Source organism: Schistocerca gregaria, chromosome 2 (genome assembly GCF_023897955.1).
Source record: "Schistocerca gregaria isolate iqSchGreg1 chromosome 2, iqSchGreg1.2, whole genome shotgun sequence".
Taxonomy (NCBI): Eukaryota; Metazoa; Arthropoda; class Insecta; order Orthoptera; family Acrididae; genus Schistocerca; species Schistocerca gregaria.
In genome coordinates this window covers 171,189,861-171,211,644 of record NC_064921.1, presented here as the reverse complement: position 1 = coordinate 171,211,644, position 21,784 = coordinate 171,189,861, and the positions used below count along the sequence as shown (strand labels likewise).

At 43.8% G+C, this 21,784-nt stretch overlaps 1 protein-coding gene across 1 annotated transcript in view; it reads right to left on the bottom strand.

Annotated features, from left to right (window-relative positions):
• LOC126336611 (diacylglycerol kinase eta) overlaps positions 1 to 21,784 on the bottom strand; it is a 1,405,164-nt gene that overhangs the window by 1,149,249 nt on the left and 234,131 nt on the right.

Sequence of the window (21,784 nt, the reverse complement as noted above, 5' to 3'; positions counted from 1 at the left end):
CTGGGGAGTAGACAGAGAGAGAGAGAGAGAGAGAGAGAGAGAGAGAGAGAGAGAGAGACCATCGGCGGTAATTAATACGCTAGCAGCAGCCGCCACCATTGTTCCAGAGCGGAGGACGCTCGGCAAATTTGCCGCCAACCGAGAATACTCGTCGCGAGCGAGGCGGAGTCGTGTAAACATCTCATCTCGTCTTCTCCATCGATAGGAGATACAGAGTTCCAACTGGGTCTGCTGCTGTCGTCGACGGCTTTAACCTCAGCGCATGCTTAAGTCACTCTCTCCACGTCTCGTGTAAAATGTTTACAAGTGACTGTTATGCAAGGTCAGTGTCTTTTTTTTCTTAAGTGATCATTCTTAAGACTGGTTGATGCAGCCCCCCCTACAATTCCACTCTTGTGCCAATCTTTACACCTTAAGATAGCAGTTGTAGCCTCCACTACTGGCCATTAAAATTGCTACTTCACGAAGATGACGCGCAACAGATGTGAAATGTATCCAACAGGAAGAAAATGCTGTGATATGCAAAGGATTAGCTTTTCAGAGCATTCACACAAGGTTGGCGCCGGTGGTGACACCTACAACGTACTGACATGAGGAAAGTTTCCAACCGATTACTCATACACAAACAGCAGTTCACCGACGTTGCCTGGTGAAACGTTGTTGTGATGCCTCGTGTAAGGAGGAGAAATGCGTACCATCACGTTTCTGACTTTGGTAAAGGTCGGATTGTAGAATATCGCGATTGCAGTTTATCGTATCGTGACATTGCTGCTCGCGTTGGTCGAGATCCAGAATATGGAATCGATGGATTCAGGACGGTAATACGGAACGCCATGCTGGATCCCAACGACCGCTTATCACTAGCAATCGAAATGACAGGCATCTTATCCGCATGGCTGTAATAGATCGTGCACCCACGTATCGATCCCTGAGTCAATAGATGAGGACGTTTGCAAGACAACAACCATCTGCACGAACAGTTCGACGACGTTTGCAGCAGCATGGATTATCAGCTCGGTGACCATAGCTGCGTTTACCCTTGACGCAACATCACAGACAGGAGCGCCTGCGATGGTGTACTCAACGACGAACCTGGGTGCACGAATGGCAAAACGTCATTTCTTCGGATTAATCCAGGTTCTGTTTACAGCATCATGATGGTCGCATCCGTGTTGGGCGACATAGCGGTGAACACAGATTGGAAGCGTGTACTCGTCATCGCCATACTGCCGTATCACCCGGCGTGATGGTATGTGGTGCCATTGGTTACACGTCTCGGTCACCCGTTATTCGCATTGACGGAACTTTGAGCAGTGAACGTTACATTTCAGATGTGTTACGACCCGTGGCTCTACTCATCATTCCATCCCTGAGAAAGCCTACATTTCAGCAGGATAATGCAAGACCGCATGTGGCAGGTCCTATACGGGCCTTTCTGGATACAGAAAATGTTCGACTGCTGCCCTGTCCAGCACATTCTCCACATATCTCACCAATTTAAAACGTTTGGTCAATGGTGGCCGAGCAACTGGCTCGGCACAATACGCCAGTCACTGCTCTTGGTGAACTGTGGTATCGTGTTGAAGCTACATGGGCAGCTGTAACTGTACACGCCATCCAAGCTCTGTTTGACTCAATGCCCAGGCGTATCAAGGCCGTTATTAAGGCCAGAGGTAGTTGTTCTGGGTACTGATTTCTCAGGATCTATGCACCCAAATTACGTGAAAATGTAAGCACATGTTAGTTATAGTATAATATATTAGTCCAATGAATACCCGTTTATCATCTTCATTTCTTCTTGGTGTAGCAATTGTAATGGCCAGTAGGGTACATCATCAATGATTTGCTGCGTGTATTCCAGTTTCTGTCTACTTTTATAGTTTCTACCACCACAGCTCCCTCTAGTATAATGGAAGCTAGTCCGTGATGACTTAACAGATAACCTAGAATCCTGTATTTCCTTCTTGCCAGTGTTTTCCATACATTTCTTTCCTCGTCCGTTGATCAGAGAACTTCCTCATTCTTCAACTTATCTGCTCACCTAATTTTCAACATTCGTCTGTAGCATCACTTCTCAAATGCTTCTACTGTCTTGTGTTCTGCTTTTTCCGCAGTTTATTTTTCACTGTCATATACTGGTACGCTCTGAACTTCGGTTCCCGGTCCTTTGCTGTACTCTTTGTACACTGTCTTGTATCCCAGGGTGGTGCACATCCACCTGGCGATCTACAAGGGCGACACGGCGCTCTTCGCACCATGCACGAATGCAGAGACGCTACGACGTCGTCTGCAACTTGCCTTTGATGCGCTCTGTCCGCAGTATACCAGGTGGCGCCTGAAATCCATTCTGGGTCTCGTGTTCTCCAGACAGGCGCTGTCTGCTGCCTTGCTGCTTGTTACCATCATGGATGGCCCTAACCCACTGTCTACGGCGTACCTCGGAGTTATCCTGAACAGACATTTGACAGTGCCACATCCTGGACTCCAGCGAAAGGGCTGTCGGTCACCTCCACTCCCTGTACCTCCTTCTCAACCCAGCATTCATGTTGCCTTCACACTGCGGCGTGACACTCTGCCTGGCACTGGTACGACCCTGGCTGCAGTCCGCTACTATAGTGTGGGGAACCACGCAACAATTCACATCCGACAACTCCTGGCTGGGCTGCATCACATCAAGCCCACGTGACCTTTCCTTGCTGAGTGCGACTGCGACGCAAGGCAGTCAGTTGCTTCTGACGAAGGCGATGGTGTTAATCATTGAAATCTCGAGGTTTTACTCAGAACTGACGCGGCAAGAAGTTCAAGAATATTTTGTACAAGAGTGTCGTCGTGAAAAACTCCGTTATCAAATCCGTGCAATGCATATACGTTCTCGTGTGTCAAATATAAAAGTGTTCTTCTCGCGGATTATCTATGGCTGGCGCCGCTTCTCCGACACCACTCGTGGGCTTCTTCTGTCTTGCCTTTCCTCAACGTTCATATTCCTTGCTTCTGTTGCATCCTCCGCATCATTTTCCTAATTGTGTCGTGGGTGACCCCTTTTCTTCCCCTATGGTGGTATCCATTGCAGTATCCTATCTTTTATCTGACTCCATCAATCGTGTACGCATGGCCAAACCACTTCAGCAGTTTCTTACAAAGTCTCTTCTTTATTTTTTTATCTTTTCTGTTGGATGTCGTCAGAGATATCAGAACCTATTTTCATCCTTTGTCGGATTACTTCATTTCTTATCTTATCCATGCTAATACGGCTTCAGCTTCGTCTCAAGTAATCCACCTCAGTTGCAAGGAGTTCATTCTTATTTATTCTGCTATTGATCTAGGTTTCTGTTCTATACAAAACTACACTCTGGACTATAGTCTAACATACGAGGGTTGGAACTTAAATAGTGGCAACTATTTATTTACAGCTCGTACAAAATAGATACGCATTTCAAAGTTTTACTGACGTTCAAAGTAGTCACCAGCATTGTGTATAGCCCGTTTCCAGCGATGCGGAAGTCGTAGGATACTCTTAGCAGTGCCAGTTGTGTTGACAGTTCGAACGGCGCGGTCTATTGCACGACTTATTTGTAGCAGTTCTGAAGCGAGTGCTGTGAAGTGTTTCCTTCAGTTTAGAAATCGAGTTGAATTCACGAGGGCGTAAGTCAGGGGAGTGCAGTAGGTGGTATAGCACTGAAGGAAACACTTCACGACATTCGCTTCAGAACTGCTACAAATTCGTCGGGCAATAGACCGCGCCGCTCCAACTGTCAACACAACTGGCACTGCTAAGAGTATCCTGCGACTTCCACATCGCTGGCAATGGGTTATACACAATGCTGGTGACTACCTTGAAGGTTGAAAAAGCTTTGAAACATATATCTATTTTATACGAGCTGTAAATAAATAGTTGCCACTATTAAAGTTCCAGCCCGGTATTCTCTTCTTCGTTACTCTTATCATTTTATTCCTTAGAGCATAGTTCACTGCTCTTCCTACACATTTATTAAGCCAACTAATGATTTCATCATTTCTTGTTCCCTCATTATTGAATAATATCCCACGATATTTTGCCAATAGCACATCTGCAATTACTTCTCCATCTACCTCCAAAGTTTACTATTTCCTGATGTAACCACCCCACAAAAATACATTTTTGCTAACCTATTGCTTGTTGATTTTTGTTTTCATCTAGTCATTCACTCAGATGCAGACCACTTAGCATTCCTTCTGAAACTATCATTTGCTGATAGTGAATAAAAACGGTCCAGAATCAGTTTCAATCTCCGAATCCACCTACGCAACAAGGTAACCTAAGACCATTTCACGAGTGTACCGTGAATATTACGAATCCGGTAAACCACCAAATCTCCGACATCGCTGTGGCTAGAAAATATCCTGCAGGAACGGGACCAACGACGACTGAAAAGTATCGTTCAACGTGATACAAGTGCAGCCCTTCCACAAATTTCTGCAGATTTCAGTGCTGGCCCATTACCCATTAACAAGTGTCAGGGTGCGAACCATTCAACGAAACATCGTCGTGTACTTTAGATGACAGCACGACACAAAGCTTTACGCCCCGCCTGGGCCCGTCAACACCGGCATTGGACTGTTTATGGCTGGAAACATGTTGCCTTGTCGGACGAGTCTCGCTTCAAATTTTATCGATCGGGTGGACTTGTACGGGTATGGAAACAACACTCCACTTGTGACCGCTAAGGCAGCAAATTATGTAATTTTTTTATACTCGGCAACAGCAAAATATCTTTTAATCCTTCAAATTCGAAAGTTCAAAATGGTTCAAATGGGTCTGAACACTATGGGACTTAACATCTGAGGTCATTAGTCCCGTAGAACTTTGAACTACTTAAACCGAACTAACCTAAGGACACCGCACACATCCATGCCCGAGGCAGGATCGAACCTGCGACCGTAGCAGTCGAGCGGTTCCGTGCTAAAGCGCCTAGAACCGCTCGGCCAACGTGGCCGGCCCGAGTTTTAAGTGTCATCGAAACATAAGGTCTCAGACATCCAGAATGCTCCAGAGAGTGGTTTTACGTCTTAATCTATTCCACTTTTTCCAAGGGGATGTCCCTTTGTGGTCCTCTTGTGGTCTATACCCTATCTACTTATCGTCGTTTCTCCCCCCCCCCCCCCCCTCCCCAATAGTTCAGTGTTGGTGACGCCCGTGGTACGCCTCCCTCCCTTCCCCCCCATCGTCATAACTTAGCGACGAAGTTAATTTTAGAATTAAGTAGAATTTTCGTTGAATATCTTTATGTTTAAAATGACGAAATAAAATGATAAATAAATTTTTAGGTGTTTTGTTAATCAATAAAAAATGAGCCAACAAGGCAAATTATGCTGATTACTCTTTTCTTTTTTACAGAATGATGAAGCAATTGACAGTGCCTCTTCAATTCTACCTACGACTCCACGTCAGACAAGAAAGCTAACCGTCCACGTTAAGGGTAGAGACTTATTACAATATATTCTCGCTCTATAACACACAGACATTTGCCCCGCCAATAACTTGCATCCCCATTTAAAATTAACCAAGTCAAACAACGTTCACTGCACATGGTGCCTGCAAATGACTTGATTGGTGGACGTGTCACCTCAGAAATGACAGAAATTGGAATACTTCAGGATGTCAACTCTTTGTGGTTGGCCACTATCACTGTATTAGTTGGTTCCATAAGTTCGTAGCGATTTTGTTTTGCATATTGGTATTTCGGTTGCTATGGGTTTGTTTAACGATTGTCATTATTTTTTGTTCCCTCTTGTTATCTGAATATGCACTACTGGCCATTACTCCACGAAGGTGACGTGCTACATACGTGAAATTTAATCGACAAGAAGATGTTGTGATGTGCAAATGATTAGCTTTTCAGAGCATTCACACAACGTTGGTGCCGGTGGCGACACCTACAACGTGCTGACAAGAGAAAAGTTTCCAACTGATTTCTCACACACAAACAGCAGTTGACCGGCGATTCCTGGTGAAACGTTGTTGTGATACCTCGTGTAAGGAGGAGAAATGCGTACCATCACGTTTCCGACTTTGATAAAGGTCGGATTGTAGCCTATGGCGATTGCGGTTTATCGTATGGCGACATTGCTGCTCGCATTGGTCGAGATCCAATTACTGTTAGCAGAATATGGAATCGATGGAATACGGAACGCCGTGCTGGATCCCAACGACCGCTTATCACTAGCAATCGAGATGACAGGCATCTTATCCGCATGGCTGTAACGGATCATGCACCCACGTCTCGATCCCTTAGTCAATAGATGGGGACGTTTGCAAGACAACAACCATCTGCACGAACAGTTCGACGACGTTTGCAGCAGCATGGACTATCAGCTCGGAGACCATGGCTGTGGTTACCCTTGACGCTGCATCACAGACAGGAGCGCCTGCGATGGTGTAGTCAACGACGAACCTGGGTTCTCGAATGGCAAAACGTCATTTTTTCTGCTAAATCCAGATTCTGTTAACAGCATCATGATGATCGCATCCGTGTTTGGCGACATCGCGGTGAACGCACATTGGAAGCGTGTATTCGTTATCGCCATACTGGCAGATCATCCTGAGTGATGGTATGGGGTGCCATCGGTTACACGACTCGCACTGACGGCACTTTGAACAGTGGACGTTACATTTCAGATGTGTTACGACCCGTGGCTCTATCCTTCATTCGATCCCTGCGAAACCCTACATTTCAGCAGGATAATGCACGACCGCATCTTGCAGGTCCTGTATGGGCCTTTCTGTATACAGAAAATGTTCGACTGCTGCCCTCTCCACAACATTCTCCATATCTCTCACCAATTTAAAACGTCTGTTCAATGGTGGCCGAGAAACTGGCTCGTCACAATATGCCAGTCACTACTCTTGATGAACTGTGGTATCGTGTTGAAGCTGCATTGGCAGCTGTACCTGTACACGCCATCAAAGCTCCGTTTGATTCAATTCCCAGGCGTATCAAGGCCGTTATTACAGCCAGAGTTGGTTGTTCCGGGTACTGATTTCTCAGGAACTATGGACCCAAACTGCGTGAAAATATGATCACATGTGAGTTCTAGTATAATATTTTTGACCAATTAATACCCGTTTATCATCTGCATTTCCTCTTCGTGTAGCAATATTAATGGCCAGTAGTGTACATGTCCTTATTTTGTCATTTGGAGATGGTGAGTGGAGCTGTGGAAGTGGAGAAATCGGAACATTTCCGACGTATCATTCTATTTCAGTTCTACACAGAGATGACAGCAGCGAAGGCCGCCAGAAAGATTTGCGCCGTATGGGGATAATGCCATTGGACACAGCACGGCAAAAGAATGGCTTTCTCATTTTACGGAGGAACGTTTAAATGTTGGTGACCCTCCACGTTCAGGAGGACCTTCGGGGTTAGATGGAGATCGTTTAAATACGTTAATCCACAATGATTCATGTCCGAGTACTCGAGAACTGGCAAATTCAATGAACTGCGATCATTCTACCATCGTGCAATTGAGAAGGTTGAAACTGTAAGCCAAAATCCCTAAAATCACCGGGTGGCCATATCTGCATCTCTCCTTGCTCGTGATGGGAAATATATATGCTAACATAAGGTAATGTTTTGCAGTTGGTAGCACAGCGATGGTGTAGTGTACTACAAATTTGCTTCCCCGAGATGTAACCGTCACTTCTAACATTTATTCTCAACAACTAAGACGCCTTGCAGCCGCAATCAAAGAGCAACGACCAGAAAGACTGTGTGAAGTGAGTGGGCTATGTAAGGAAGATGTTGCTCATATATTCGTTTCACCACTGCAAGCTTCAGCATATTGTACCATGCGTTAGAGGTATTTGAAAGTAGGAAAAGAACAATAATTCTCGGTAACTTATGTAATCAGTATTACAGCCTCATGAAGTTGTGGTAATACAAATGATCTTTTAAAAGTAACTTATTTTCCAGGCTTTTTTTTGTCAATTCCACAGAAAATTTCACTTTATCACTTACGGTATAACGGCCCCCAGGTTGGTGGGAACAGTGAGTCTAATCGATAGACACAGAATGGTGTATGATGAAAGACGGATAGTTGCTGCTGCATCTCACTATTTCGACGATGTCTTAAAGGACTTCATTAAATTATAACGTTATGTAGGTAACGTCACGTTATGTAGATAAAGTTACAAAAAGGGGCAAGAGCCCTCTTCTAAGTAGAATGCGAGGCGTATGAAAATTAACCGCGCTGCACATTTACCACATTAGTCTTTAAGGACCAAACAGCCCATATGTCCTAATAAAGCCAACTTAAGTAAAATTATGTCAAAACTATAAAGGAAGGAAGCCTAGACGCCTTCTTTAGAAAAAAGGTGTGTGAGAGAGAAAACGAGAGTCCGTTTGAGGTGAAGATATTCTTTGGAAACGAACACTGTAAAACACGCGGTTTCGGTAACAATAACGCAGAATGAAGAGTATACGCAATGGAAACTCGTCTGCAATGCATGAACTCAAGCCCACTGCGCGCATGCGCGAAGCGTGTCATATGAAAACCGAAGAAACAGCTGTGTCTGAAACCAAACACGAGGTAATGTGCTTCATTTATTTTATTAATTGTGCATTTTAACTGCTGGGCTTATCTTAAAGTGAACAGTTGTTTGTTTTACTGTTAAGGTTGGAATTAATGATCAGTAGTAAGAGAAAAGACCATACAGGAAAGTATCGAACGGTTTCCACAAAGCGGCTGATGTACGTACAAAAATTAGTTTTCCGATTTTCTTCTCTATGTAAATGAAGCAAAGCTACGATAATTCCTGGAATTAGTTGTTCCGTAGAGGCTCACTCTTCTACATATACACGTATGACGGGTGACTGTGTGGTGGGTAATGTCCAGTCACGGAATAATCGGTGCGATATTCCTTGATGGCACTGTGACTACCGAACGGTAAGTGAAGGCTTTGGAAGATGATTTGAGCCCCACCCTGATTTCGACAAGATGTTCATGCAAGACAGAGCTTGGCCCCATCGAAGCGGGAGTGTCTGATGTCCCGAAAGAGCATTCTGTCTCTGGGGTACCCAGAGGCCACTGGCATTCGCCTCCATTGGCCGCCTTGTTCTCCGGATCAAAACACATGCGACTCCTTTTTGTGGGGCTACATTAAAGACAAGATATACAGCAATAATCCCAGAACCGTTGCTCAGCTAAAAACAACCATTCAGGAGGTCATTGATGTTCCAACACTTCAGCGGGCTACACAGAATTTCACTCTTCGTCTGTGACACATCATCGCCAATGAGGGCAGGCATATCGAACGTGTCATAAAGTTAATCCGAATCTCTGCAATGACGTTTACTTGTCGAAAAATGTGTATACAAGCCGTAGTTTTTAAGGAGAGCCGGAACGATAAAAATGACAAAACTAACATTTTTTGTTTTACTTTTTTCACTATAAAATTATTTGGAGTTTTCTGAATGAAGCAGATCAAGTTTCACCCCTCTAAGTGAATTTTAAGTGTGTTTTTTATCGCTGCAGAGTTGACGCCCCACGTAAAAGCTTGTAGCGACTTGGTATGTCGCCTCTGATGGCGCCACTCGCTGGCTGCAAGCAGGGTATCTTTGCGGAATTAGACAGTGTTTTGCTTTCCAACGTTGTATGGCTTTATCTCTGTGACAAGTGACTGTTCATATAGGTAAACACAAACGCTATACCGTGTGTGTTGACTTGTGGAGTTTGCTTTGTTTTGTTTAGCTGTTCAATTTTGCGTATTTGATGAATTTTGCTCGTGCCTGTTTTACGTATTTGTTTTGTGGATAGCAGTATGCCCCGTTTCAATAATCGAGTGCTTAAGATAAGGCACAATGAGTGGAACAAGAAATCTTTTGTTGTTTCGAAGGGAGGTGCTGCTCAGACTGCTTCACCGACTGCTCCAAATGAATGTGATAGAACTACTTCCAGATCACAGGAGTGGTATAATGTACGATACACTAACTATCTAGGAGATGGTGATTCTAAGGGATATAAAGCTGTAGAGGAACTCAAATCTTATGGCAATGAAATTCACATAAAAAACAGGAGTGCATTGAACATGTGCAGAAGCGCATGGGGGCTCGCTTGCACAAACTAAAGCAGACATTAGGATCCCAGAATCTGAGTGATGGTAAGACTCTTGGAGGAGGAGGAAGATTGACAGATAAAGCAATTGATAGATTGCAGAGGTATTATGGGTGTGCAATTAGGCAAAATACAAAAAGCGTTGAGCATATGAGGAGAGAAGCATGGGCAATATTTTTCCATACTGCATCAACAGATGAGCACCCACAACATGCACTGTGCCACACAGGTGATGACTCATGGTGTAAGTACCAATCAGGGAAGAAATATGCCCATAAAACCAGTTTGCCAAATGCTGTAATTGATGCAATTGTCCCCATATTGAGAGATTTATCACAGCCAAGTTTATTGGAAAAGTGTTTACATCGGAAAACACAAAATTCAAATGAAATTGTAAAAAAATTAATTTGGATAAGGATTCCCAAAAGAGTGTTTGTAGTGATAAAAACATTTCATTTTGGAGTGTATGATGCAGTGGCAACATACAATGAAGTAAACATTATCAAATGTGATGTGCTGAAACGTTTTTGCACATGTTGCCACTATGTTATTGGAAATAATCTAGATTTTCTGTATATTTTTTTCAAATAATTTAATCGGGACGCTGATGAATACTTTTCGAAGGCATAATATCACATGAGGAATGTTTTCTCAAACATTACATTACTTTGCACTTTCAAAATGTGGAATGGTATTCCTAGTAATTAGATAAACAAATCTGTGTATCATTTTTTAAATATCAGTCTCAGAACTCTCGCAACAATGTTTAAAATTGATGTGTATGGTACACAGAAAGTTTTATTTCGCAGAACTTTAAATAAATTTGACAGCATTGCACTTTGACAGATTTTGTACCACAAAAAGTTTTGTACTATTAACAAAGTATGTAGCAAATTTTACCTTTTGATATGCGATGGTTCAGTAGAAAATGTTCCTTATCAATAAAAATCGGAAGTTGCGGGGAGGGCGGGAGGGGGGGGGGGGGTGAAATGCAGAAAAAAATATTTTATTACGATTTATGCCAGAATGAAATACATTAATGTTGGTGATAACCCTACAATTCGTCTCTTTCGTCTTCTTGTAGCTCTTTTTTTTCTAACCTAATCCTTTGGCGTGCCATTTTCACAATATCCTTCACTGACATTTCAGAACTAGCAATGCACGCATCTTCAATATTCTTCAGTAGATTTTCAGTGAAACAAATTGGATCAATATTAGTCTCATAAGGATCCTGGTTCTTCCAGTCTGACCCTCACCGAGCACCAGAGAAGCGTTAAATGAGGAAACTTTAACAACAATAGATGAGCGGAATGTTTTCTTTGGGGATCTCTTCTAAATGGAGTTATAAAAGCTTTCGTTTGGGTTTTGTGTTCCACCATACGTACATTTCTATAATAAACCGTAATTAATCGCATCGTAAACGGGCTCTCAGCCTCTTCTATGCTCTACAGGTATCTTCTCTGATGTCAGGAAAAATAAAATATCGCAAACAACGATACTGTCATGTAGAAAAGGGAGCGTGCCACTGCATATTAGTTGAAACAAGATGTCGTTTACATGATTTGTAGCACGAATTAACCTCTGAAAACCATAGTCAGAGTTTCTAACACGCTACAGAACTATATGGTTGCAAACATTTCAACAATTTTGATCAATTTTACACACATTCCCCCGTTCAAGGCGCGGCGATACGATATTGGGCAGGCTTGCTTCTTGAATCTCGGTAGTGCCCCGTTAACACGCTTGATCAACCGAACGAGTCATCCACATATACTACTGAATGTACTGCAAAATAATATTAAAGTTCAGGATATATGACGTCATGAATACCGAGACAGTGAAAAACTGGGTTTTTTGAAATGGTTCTTTAAACTATCGGTGAATTTTTTTTTTTTTGTGGGGGGGGGTCACTGTTACAGAACTGAAGGATTAGGAAAGAATGGATATTAATTGGAACATCCAGAAATGCTCGAATGCTCCAAGAAAGCGGGAGAAATGAACGTTAAATTAGAGGAAATAAAGTGAAACAAACAATATTGTACAGGGTGGAGCAGAGGAAACGCATGTTTTTCACTATTGAATGACTGGGACATGATTTGATAGAAATAATAAAAACAAGCATTAAGTGATGGACTTTGTAATGCAGTTTTGAAATATACATACTTTAATTAGGTTCGAAAAATAATGTCTTGGAAATGACGTCCTTCTAGCTGGGTACATATCTGGATCCTCTCCCGAAAGTTGCTCATGGCTCTCTCCAACATTTCATTCGGCACGGCTTCAATTTCCTGACGAATGGAATACTTCAGGTCATCGATTGTGCGAGGCTTGTTCATGTAGACTTTTGATTTTAAAAACCCCCACGAAAAGAAGTCGCATATCGACAAATCGGGTGAGCGAGCGGGCCAGTAAACATCGTATCTCGAAATAACATGTCCTGGGAACATTTGTCGAACCACTTCCATGGATGCTCTCGCCGTGAGAGCGGTGGTGCCGTCCTGCTGAAACCATATTTCTCTCATGTTTGCTTGACGCCTTTCAAGTTCTGGACGAATAAAACTGTTCAACATTTTAACGTAGCGCGCTGATGTCACAGTTAACTGCAGTTCCTTCCTCTTCAAAACAATAGGGTACAACAATCCCCACCTTTGAAATGGAACACCACACTGTTACTTTTAAACTGTGGAGAGTCTTTGGTGTAATTCATGTGGGTTCTCCGGCGCCAACTACCGACAATTTCGAACATTGACGTAACCATGTACATGAAAATGTGCTTCATCACTCATCAGACTGTAGCATCTGTATCTGCGGTAAAAATTTCGTTCATTACGCGACAGAACTCTCTGCGCTGCACAAAATCCCCTTCACTAAGCTGCTGGACGATCATTATCTTGTACGGGTGAAACCAGATCATCACCTGAGATGCAGTGAAGCGAACGACGTGCCATACTCAGCGCTACAGCATGTCGTCTAACCGATCGTTTCGGGCTAGCAAGAACTACCGTTCTCATTCAGTCCACATTTTCCAGGGTACGAACTGAACGGGAAAGACCAGGTGGTTTCTTTTTTATCACAGATACAGTATTTCGATAAGGCACTGCACTTCGACGTCCAACCCTAAAATTTTGACGGAAAAGACGTTGCACTGTGACTTTGGAATCATTGTTTCTAAAGTACTGGTCGACAACGAATACACGATGCTCTACGCTCCAACGCCCCATAGCGGCTGAAACTGCATTGTATGGGCAGTCTGCCAACATTCATTCAAGGTCAATACCCCTTCTCGTCGCCGCGTACAAGCGGTTCAAAAAACATGCGTTTCTTCTGCTCCACCCTGTATAAATATTTACGGAGGAAGATAACTGAAGACACAAGAAAGACATAACGGAAAAATATTGGAGGCCAAAAACTATAACTTTGTTGCATGAAACATGGGCAACAGGTAAAAATGGAGTGAAGCCTGTCGGAGCTCTACAGTAACAGTGTTGCAGACACGAGTTAAGTGGGTACATAAAACTACAAATGAAGAAGTCCTGCAAAGAACTGGCGAAGGAATGTCGTTTAGGAGACTAGTGGAGCGAAGAGGACAAGAGTGCGTTAATCGAGTAATACGGCACAACGAGTAGCTTAAAAATGTCAAACGAGGAACATCACAGGGGAAGGCAGCTAGAGCATTGAGATTTTTAAAATAAACTGTACACAATGCAGGAGACTATAATTATGTATCAATGAAGGAAATAGCATCTAATAGATCCATGTGTGCAGCTGCCAACCAGTCGAAAAACTGATAATCATCAGTATTTTTAAGCGTCCTGTACAGATAACTTATACAATGAGATGACAAAGTCATGAGATACCTCGTACTATAGTGTCGGACATCCTTTTGTCCGGATTAGTGCAGCAACTCGACGTGGAATGGACTCAACAAGTCGTTACAACCCCCCTGCGGAAATACTGAACCATGCTTCCTCTATTACCATCCATAACTTGCGAAAGTGTTGTTCGGCAACATGCAGTCAATGAATGGCCTCAAATGGTCTCCTAGTAGTCGAACATAACGATTTCCAGTCAATGATCAGTTCGGTTGGACCAGAGGACCCAGTCCATTCCATATAAACACAACCCACACCATTATGGAACTACCTCTGCCTTGTACAGTGCGTTTTTGACAATTTGGGCCCATGATGCCTTGTGGTCTGCGTCACACTAGAACCTTACCATCAGCTCTTACCAGCTGAAATCGGGTCTCATCTGATCCGGTCATCGTTTTTCAGTCTCCAGGGTCCAACCGATTGGTCGCAAGCCAAAGAGACGCGCTGCAGGCGATGTTGATGATGAAGTTTGGTTTGTGGGGCGTTCAACTGCGCGGTTATAAGCGCCCGTACAAAGTCCCAAATTTTATACAGTCCAATTTTTACACAATCCAATCTAGCCACTGTCGCGAATGATGATGATGATGATGATGATGATGATGGAATGATAAGGACAACACCAACACCCACTCCCGCGGCAGAGAGAATCTCCATCATGGCCAGGAATCTAACCCGGCACCCTGTGATCCAGAGGCAGCAACGCTAGCCACTAGACCACGAGCTGCAGACGCAGGCCATGTTGTGCTGCAAACGATGTCTGTTGCCATAGCCCATTGGCGTCAAATTTTGCCGCATTGTCCTAACGGATATGTTCATCGTAAGTCTGACGCTGATTTCTCCGTTTACTTCACGCAGTGTTTCTTGTCTGTTAGCACTGACAACTCTACGCAAACTGCCACTGCGTTGTCCGTGGTGACACGTAATGCCTGAAATTTGCTAATCTCGGTTCCCTCTTGACACTGTGGATCTCGGAATACTGAATTTCCTGACTTTTACAAAATAGAATGTTCCATGCGTCTAGTTCCAACTACTATTCCGCGTTCGTGTGTTAATCACCGTCGTGCGGCCATAGTCACGTCGGAATCTTCTCATAGGAATCACTTGAGTACAAATGGCAGCTACACCAATGCATTGCCTTTTTATACTCTATGTACGCCATCGACCGTCAGATATATATATGCATATCGCTATCCACGATTTTAACACCTCCGATGTTTCCTTTATCGGTAGTAAACAAATAGGTCCATCGTTTTCATCCTAAAATTAAATTTCTGTACGTATGTGTACTTTTACTAATAGCTTGAACTTCTGTCGATGTTGTTTTATAATTTCAGCTACACTCAGCCATAGTTTTCTGTATAGCACAAATCAGAGTCGTGAAAGCGATTAGCATTTACACGTAACTTTAGTAGCTCATCGTTGTTTGTGACTCGCCTGCGCCATAAACTGGTAACCGTGTAACACACATGTCGCATTAATGACTCGCATGGTGGAAAGCGGTACTGCAACGGAAAATTCCCGTCGGCATGTGATGTAGAAACACAATGGCGAACAATTCCTGTTCCCTTTCTCTGCTCTTCCTATTGACAGCGAAACAATGCCTCTGATTTCTGTAGCCTTTGTTCCAGCATCGATCCACTCTTTTCACCGCCGAGCCGCAGCCGCCACGGCGGCACTGATGCGGCCTCTGAAACAGTTTTCAAAAATTTTAATCGAACCAGCTTTTTTATAAAGTAAAGGCATTAGTCTGTCTATTAAAAAAATTTCAGTCATTATGTTGGAGAATATTTTTACAACTATAGGCATTTTTGCGAGCGTATTAACAGTTCAGAGCGCTTAATCTACCTGTAGTTGAATTGTTTGGTTAGAATGCGGGATAATATAGTGTCGATACAATTTATTAGCACAGTAACAGTGCTAAGTAGCGATTTTTCATGACGGGAGAAAACGAAGAAATCGTTAATGTGTGTTCAATCTTCTCAATATCATTTTCGTCCTGCTTTTGCACTCCTTAAAATGTGTTAATACGTATCCCATTGTTGAGAGTATATTCTTTAAAATTTAATTGGCTATTTCAACGTGTACAATTTTCAATTGTATTTTCACCCGGCCGGCCCAGGTGGCCGAGCGGTTCTAGGCACTACAGACTGGAACCTCGCGACCGCTACGGTCGCAGGTTCGAATCCTGCCTCGGGCATGGAAGTGTGTGATGTCCTTAGGTTAGTTAGGTTTACGTAGTTCTAAGTCTTAGGGGACTGACGATCTCATAAGTTAAGTCCCATAGTGATCAGAGCCATTTGAACCATTCCATTATTTTCACCGCAACTTAGATGCTCGTTTCATTCATCGGGGAAATTAGTACAACTACTCACTTCCTAATCGTATGGTAGGGACGTGCATTTTGGGTGCTCATCAAGGCTGATTTATGTTTCGTGATCCACATCCAAACAATAATGGCTGATAGTTGCTTTCTTCCTCTTCTTCTTCTTCTTCTTCTTCTTCTTCTTCTTCTTCTCCTGTTTCTGCTGGCCGGAGTGGCCGAGTGGTTCTAGGCGCTACAGTCTGGAACCGCGCGACAGATACGGTCGCAGGTTCGAATCCTGCCTCGGGCATGGATGTGTGTGATGTCCTTAGGTTGGTTAGGTTTAAATTGTTCTAACTTCTAGGGGACTTATGACCTCTACAGTTGAGTTCCATAGTGCTCAGAGCCATTTGAACCATTTCTTCTGTTTCTTCTTCTTCTGTAGTGCCACTGTCTTCAACTACTGTCACCCATGCTTCTCGGCTTCTCACAGCTCTTTTCAACCCTCGAACATTCATAGTTGTGAGATCCTGTACTACATCATAAATCCAATTTCGTCTATGTCTCTTTTTTCGTCTAACTGAATGGATCACGCCTTTCATCACTGTACTTCATTCCATCCTCCGCCATTCTCTCCCCGTGACCCAGACATACTATTTGTTGTGATATGACTAATTTTATTACATGCCTTCCTTGTATTTTAATACTTGTAACTCAATATTATAGCGCATCTTCCATCCTTCTTGAAATGGCTATGAGCAGTATGGTACTTAACACCTGAGGTCATCAGTCCCAGCCATCTTCTTCCCTTATTGGACCATACACCGAGGTGACGAAAGTCATGCGATACCTCGTAATTCCATGCTGCTTCTATAGCCGTCCATAATTGTGAAAGTGTGGCCGCTGCAGGATTTCTGCACGACCAAACTTCTCGATTAAGGCCCATAAATGTTCGAAGGGGTTCAGGTCGGGCGACTTGTGTGGCCAAATCATTCAGTCGAACTATCCAGAATCTCCTTCAAATTCGTAGCCCGGTGACATGGAGCATTGTCATACATAACACTTATGTTGCTTGGGAACATGAAGTTCATGAATGGCTGCGAATGGTCTCCATGTAGCCGAAAATAACTTTTTCCAGTCGACGATCGGTTCACACCACAACACGCCATTAAGCTACCACCACTTGTCTTGTTGACAGCTTGGGTCAATGGCTTCGTGGGGTCTGCGCCACACTCGTACTCTGACACCAGCTCTTACAAACGAAACTCGGGACTCATCTGAACAGGCCATGGTTTTCCAGTCATTTGGGGTTCAACCGAGACGGTTCCGAGCCCGGAAGAGGCGCTGCAGGCGACGCCGTGGTGTTAGAAGAGGCACTCGCGACGGATGTCAATTGCATAGGCCATTAACGTCAAATTTCACCGCTATGTCGTTGCTTGTCTGTTACGACCGACAACTCTACGCATACGTCGCTGCTATCGGTTGCTAAGTGATTCCGTCGGCCACTGTGTAGTTTATGGTGAGAGGCAATGCGTGAAATTTGGTATTCTCGGCATACTGTGTGAATCTCGGAATACTGAATATCATAACGATTTCCCAAATGGAATGTCCGGCCTATGCGTCTAGCTCCAGATACAATTCCGACAATCTGTTAATTGCCGACGTGCAGCCATAATCACTTCGGAAACATTTTCACATGAATCACCTGAAATAAAATGATAGCTCAGCCAGTGCGCTGCCCTTTGTTGTCTTGTGTATGCTATACTACCACCATTTCTTACCGCTGTCCCATGGTTTTTGACACGTCAGTGCACATTTTGCATATTAGCTTTCCCTGAAAGGTCCTTAAAGCATTTTTGTCAGAATACATACCTCTAATCCAGATGCGACAGCTGGCGAACTAGGGTGTTGTTCTTATAATAACACTGTTTCTGAAGAGCTGTAGCTTTGGAAAGTAGGCTCTGCTGCCTCCCTTCATCCTTTCCATTATAGCCTTTCCAATGCTGTTATAATTTGATATTGGGGCTCCCAGTTAACTAAAAGAGTACACTGTGCTAAACAACTAAAAGGTCCCTTTCTTCAAACAGTTATTTTCCCCCAGTGCGACGCATTGTCTGAAATTAGGGTGAAATATGCCCACAGACTTCCTCTGTAATGATGCAAAAGTATGGCGCACTGTGACGAAATGCTCGTACTCTGCGACGCTTCAAACAGCGAGATGTCAACACGTGAGGGAAAAAAGGCCACAGCTGAGGATGAGGGGAGTGAGTTGGATTAATGACGTCACATTGGCACCAGATTTCACCTCCACGACTCTGCCCAAGGCTATTGCGGGCGCGTCGCACGATGGGAAGGTCGTCACACTCCGACTACCCACATTTGACATCATCTTTGCGATGGCAGTAAGAACCGCGACTTTCACAGTTGAAATCACACGGTTTTCTTATGAGCAGCCGAGGAAAACATTTCAGACACGTCACCGCTCAGAACTGACACGAAACGGCCTCAGGAGATGGCACAAAGGATGTCAGTGCAACCACCCCTTCCTTTGGGGCATTGATTCCCACACATTTCGCGATCTAAAACGACAGTATGCGTTGCGATGAGAAACTAGACAACCTCCCCCCCCCCCCCCCCCCCCAGACGATTCAGCCCTTCTCTGAAGAGAACTGTGGGCCTGCAACATCAGTAACTCCGCTCCAAGACCCCGCATTTCGGCAACATCCTGCTGCCGTGGGCGCGCTTTGTTGAAGACTGTATCTCTAGATACATACATTGACGGGTTCCAAGGCTCCTGCAGGCAGGCAACCCTTTCGCCACTCTATAGGTGAGTAGTGCAACACTGGTACTCTAGGGCATGCTCTAAATAACCTCACGGAATAAAAATTTCTAAGATCATATACGGGGAGAACATTAATAAAACCGACAGATTGCAATGACGTATTCCTGACTGCAAATGAAGGAATACTGGTCCTACATACATGTGTCCGGAAATGGAAGGGTACATGCAATGATAATAAGTCGTCCCGGAGCACAGTAGAGAGCCTATCTCACCTACGTCACGACAGATGTTCAAAGAGGCTCCCATAGGATGCAATGCACTCCTGTACACGTCGCATCATGAACTGCCTCACTCTCTAGCACATTACGGTTTCTCTCGAACAGCATCACACGCGCTGTAAACGTGATGTTGAAAGTCCGCACATCAGAAACTGGTTCAGCATACACAAGACTTTTCAGATCCTCCAAAGATGAAAATCCACAGGGTTTAAGTCCACTGATCTAGCAACCCATACTTCAGTGCGTCCTGTCCGGCGGCCGGGGTAGACGTTATTGAGGCGTCGGGGAACAGTAATCGGTTCTGAGTTTGTGCTCCATCATGCAGAAACTACATAACCTACCGTATTACCAAAATCACATTCTCAAGCGGCCCAGGCAGAGTATTCCTCAGGAAGTCCTCAGTTGAAGGGTCACGAAATAATAAATGGGCCAAGTATGTGTGCGCTAAGAATCCCTGCCCACACACTAATGCTGAACCGATCCTGATGAGACGCCTCAACCATACCCTGAGGGTTGTCTAGGGTGCACAGATGACGGTTATGCAGATTGATGATGCCAGTTCTGGTAAAGGTTGTTTCGTAGGTAAAGAGGACTCATGATAGAAACCTCACAACTTTGGTGGTCTAGTGCAAAAACCGTCGACAAAACCTTTCCCGTAGAAAAAACTCTGCTGCTGATAATCTTTGCATTCGTTGCAGGTGATAGGGATAGTAGCGGTTGTCATGTAAGATACGCGTAATCGTTCTTTGTTTACATCATGTTGGCGGGCCACTTGCCTGGAACTTGTAGCAGCGTGTGTCTCACTATCTTGTAGAAGCCGGTCCTTCAAATCTGGGGTCTGCCGCCTCCCTACAAGTTTGTGTTTCTGAAAGGACCCACGATCATACATACGCCCATAAAGGGCTCGAAATGTCGTGTGGTGTGGTTGGTGTCTGTGAGGGCATTTCATTTGGTATAGGAATGCTGCCTCTCGACCGTTTCCATCTGATTGGCCGTACACAGACACCATTTCGGCTTGCTCCAGACATGAATATAGGACAATTCTGCTGCTTACAGCCGCTGAGTTAATTACACACCCTGCAACACACAAGGAATACACGGTACGTGGTCAGAGGAACTTTCATTCGTCAGCGCCATCTACCGTGCCAACGACGCATTTCTGAACACATGTTCATAGGATTTGTTTTCCTCCATTTACAGTCAGGAATCCTTCCCTCCAATCCCTGCAATTTCTCAGTTTCATTAATGTTCACCCTGTGTAACTGACAGTACTGCCCTGTAGGAACATACGAAATGAACTTTAGTGAATATTTATGAAAATTTAGTATTAACTTTTAAGGTGGGCACGAAAAATATTTTAAATAAACGGAATGGTCTAGAAGGGAAAAACGTAATATAGTTTTAGTTACGTATTATGAAAATTATTTTATGTAGAAATCAATATTTTAAACTATTACAAATATTTCATTCATGAATCTCTGTTCAAGCGTGGTATATAACGTCATTATAGTGTATGCATAATGAAATCTAAGTTTCTTTTTCTGAAAGGGAGAGGGTTGTATCTAGAGCACAGTGTATCCAGGAACACACTAGTGTTTTGGTTGTTATTTCAGTCTAGTCACTGGTTTTAGAATCACAAGAGAGTATGTGCACTAGAGGCACCCAGAAGAGTTTCGGCCACTTTCTACAGTTTCTCTTTTTGTTGGCCATGAGCTTGTGTTCGTGCAACGTTTGTAGATACTTCACTCATCAGTGGTGCACAACATTTTCAGTCTGTTTAGATCACTTTATTAATTGATAGTGACCGAGCTAAATATCTCACGAAATAAACATGAAACGAAAAAACTACAAAGAACGAAACTCGTCTAGCTTGAAGGGGGAAATCAGATGGCGCTATGGTTGGCCCGCTAGATGGCGCTGTCACAGGTCAAATGGATGTGAACTGCGTTTTCTTTTTTTAAATAGAAACCCCCATTTTTATTACATGTTCGTGCAGTACGTAAAGAAATATGAATGTTTTAGTTGGACCACTTTTTTTCGCTTTGTGATAGATGGTGCTGTAATAGTAAAAAACGTGTAATTACGTAGTGTCACGCAACATTCCGCCAGTACGGACGGTATTTGCTTCGTGATACATTACCCGTATTAAAACGAACCGTTTACCAATTGCGGAAAAGGTCGACATCGTGTTGATGTATGGCTATTGTGATCAAAATGCCCAACGGGCGTGTGCTATGTATGCTGCTCGGTATCCTGGACGACATCATCCAAGGGTCAGGACCGTTCGCCGGATAGTTAAGTTATTTAAGGAAACAGGAAGTGTTCAGCCACATGTGAAACGTCAGCCACGACCTGCAACAAATGATGATGTCCAAGTAGGTGTTTTAGATGCTGCTGTGGCGGCTAATCCGCACATCAGTAGCAGACAAATTGCGCGAGAATCGGGAATCTCTAAAAAGTT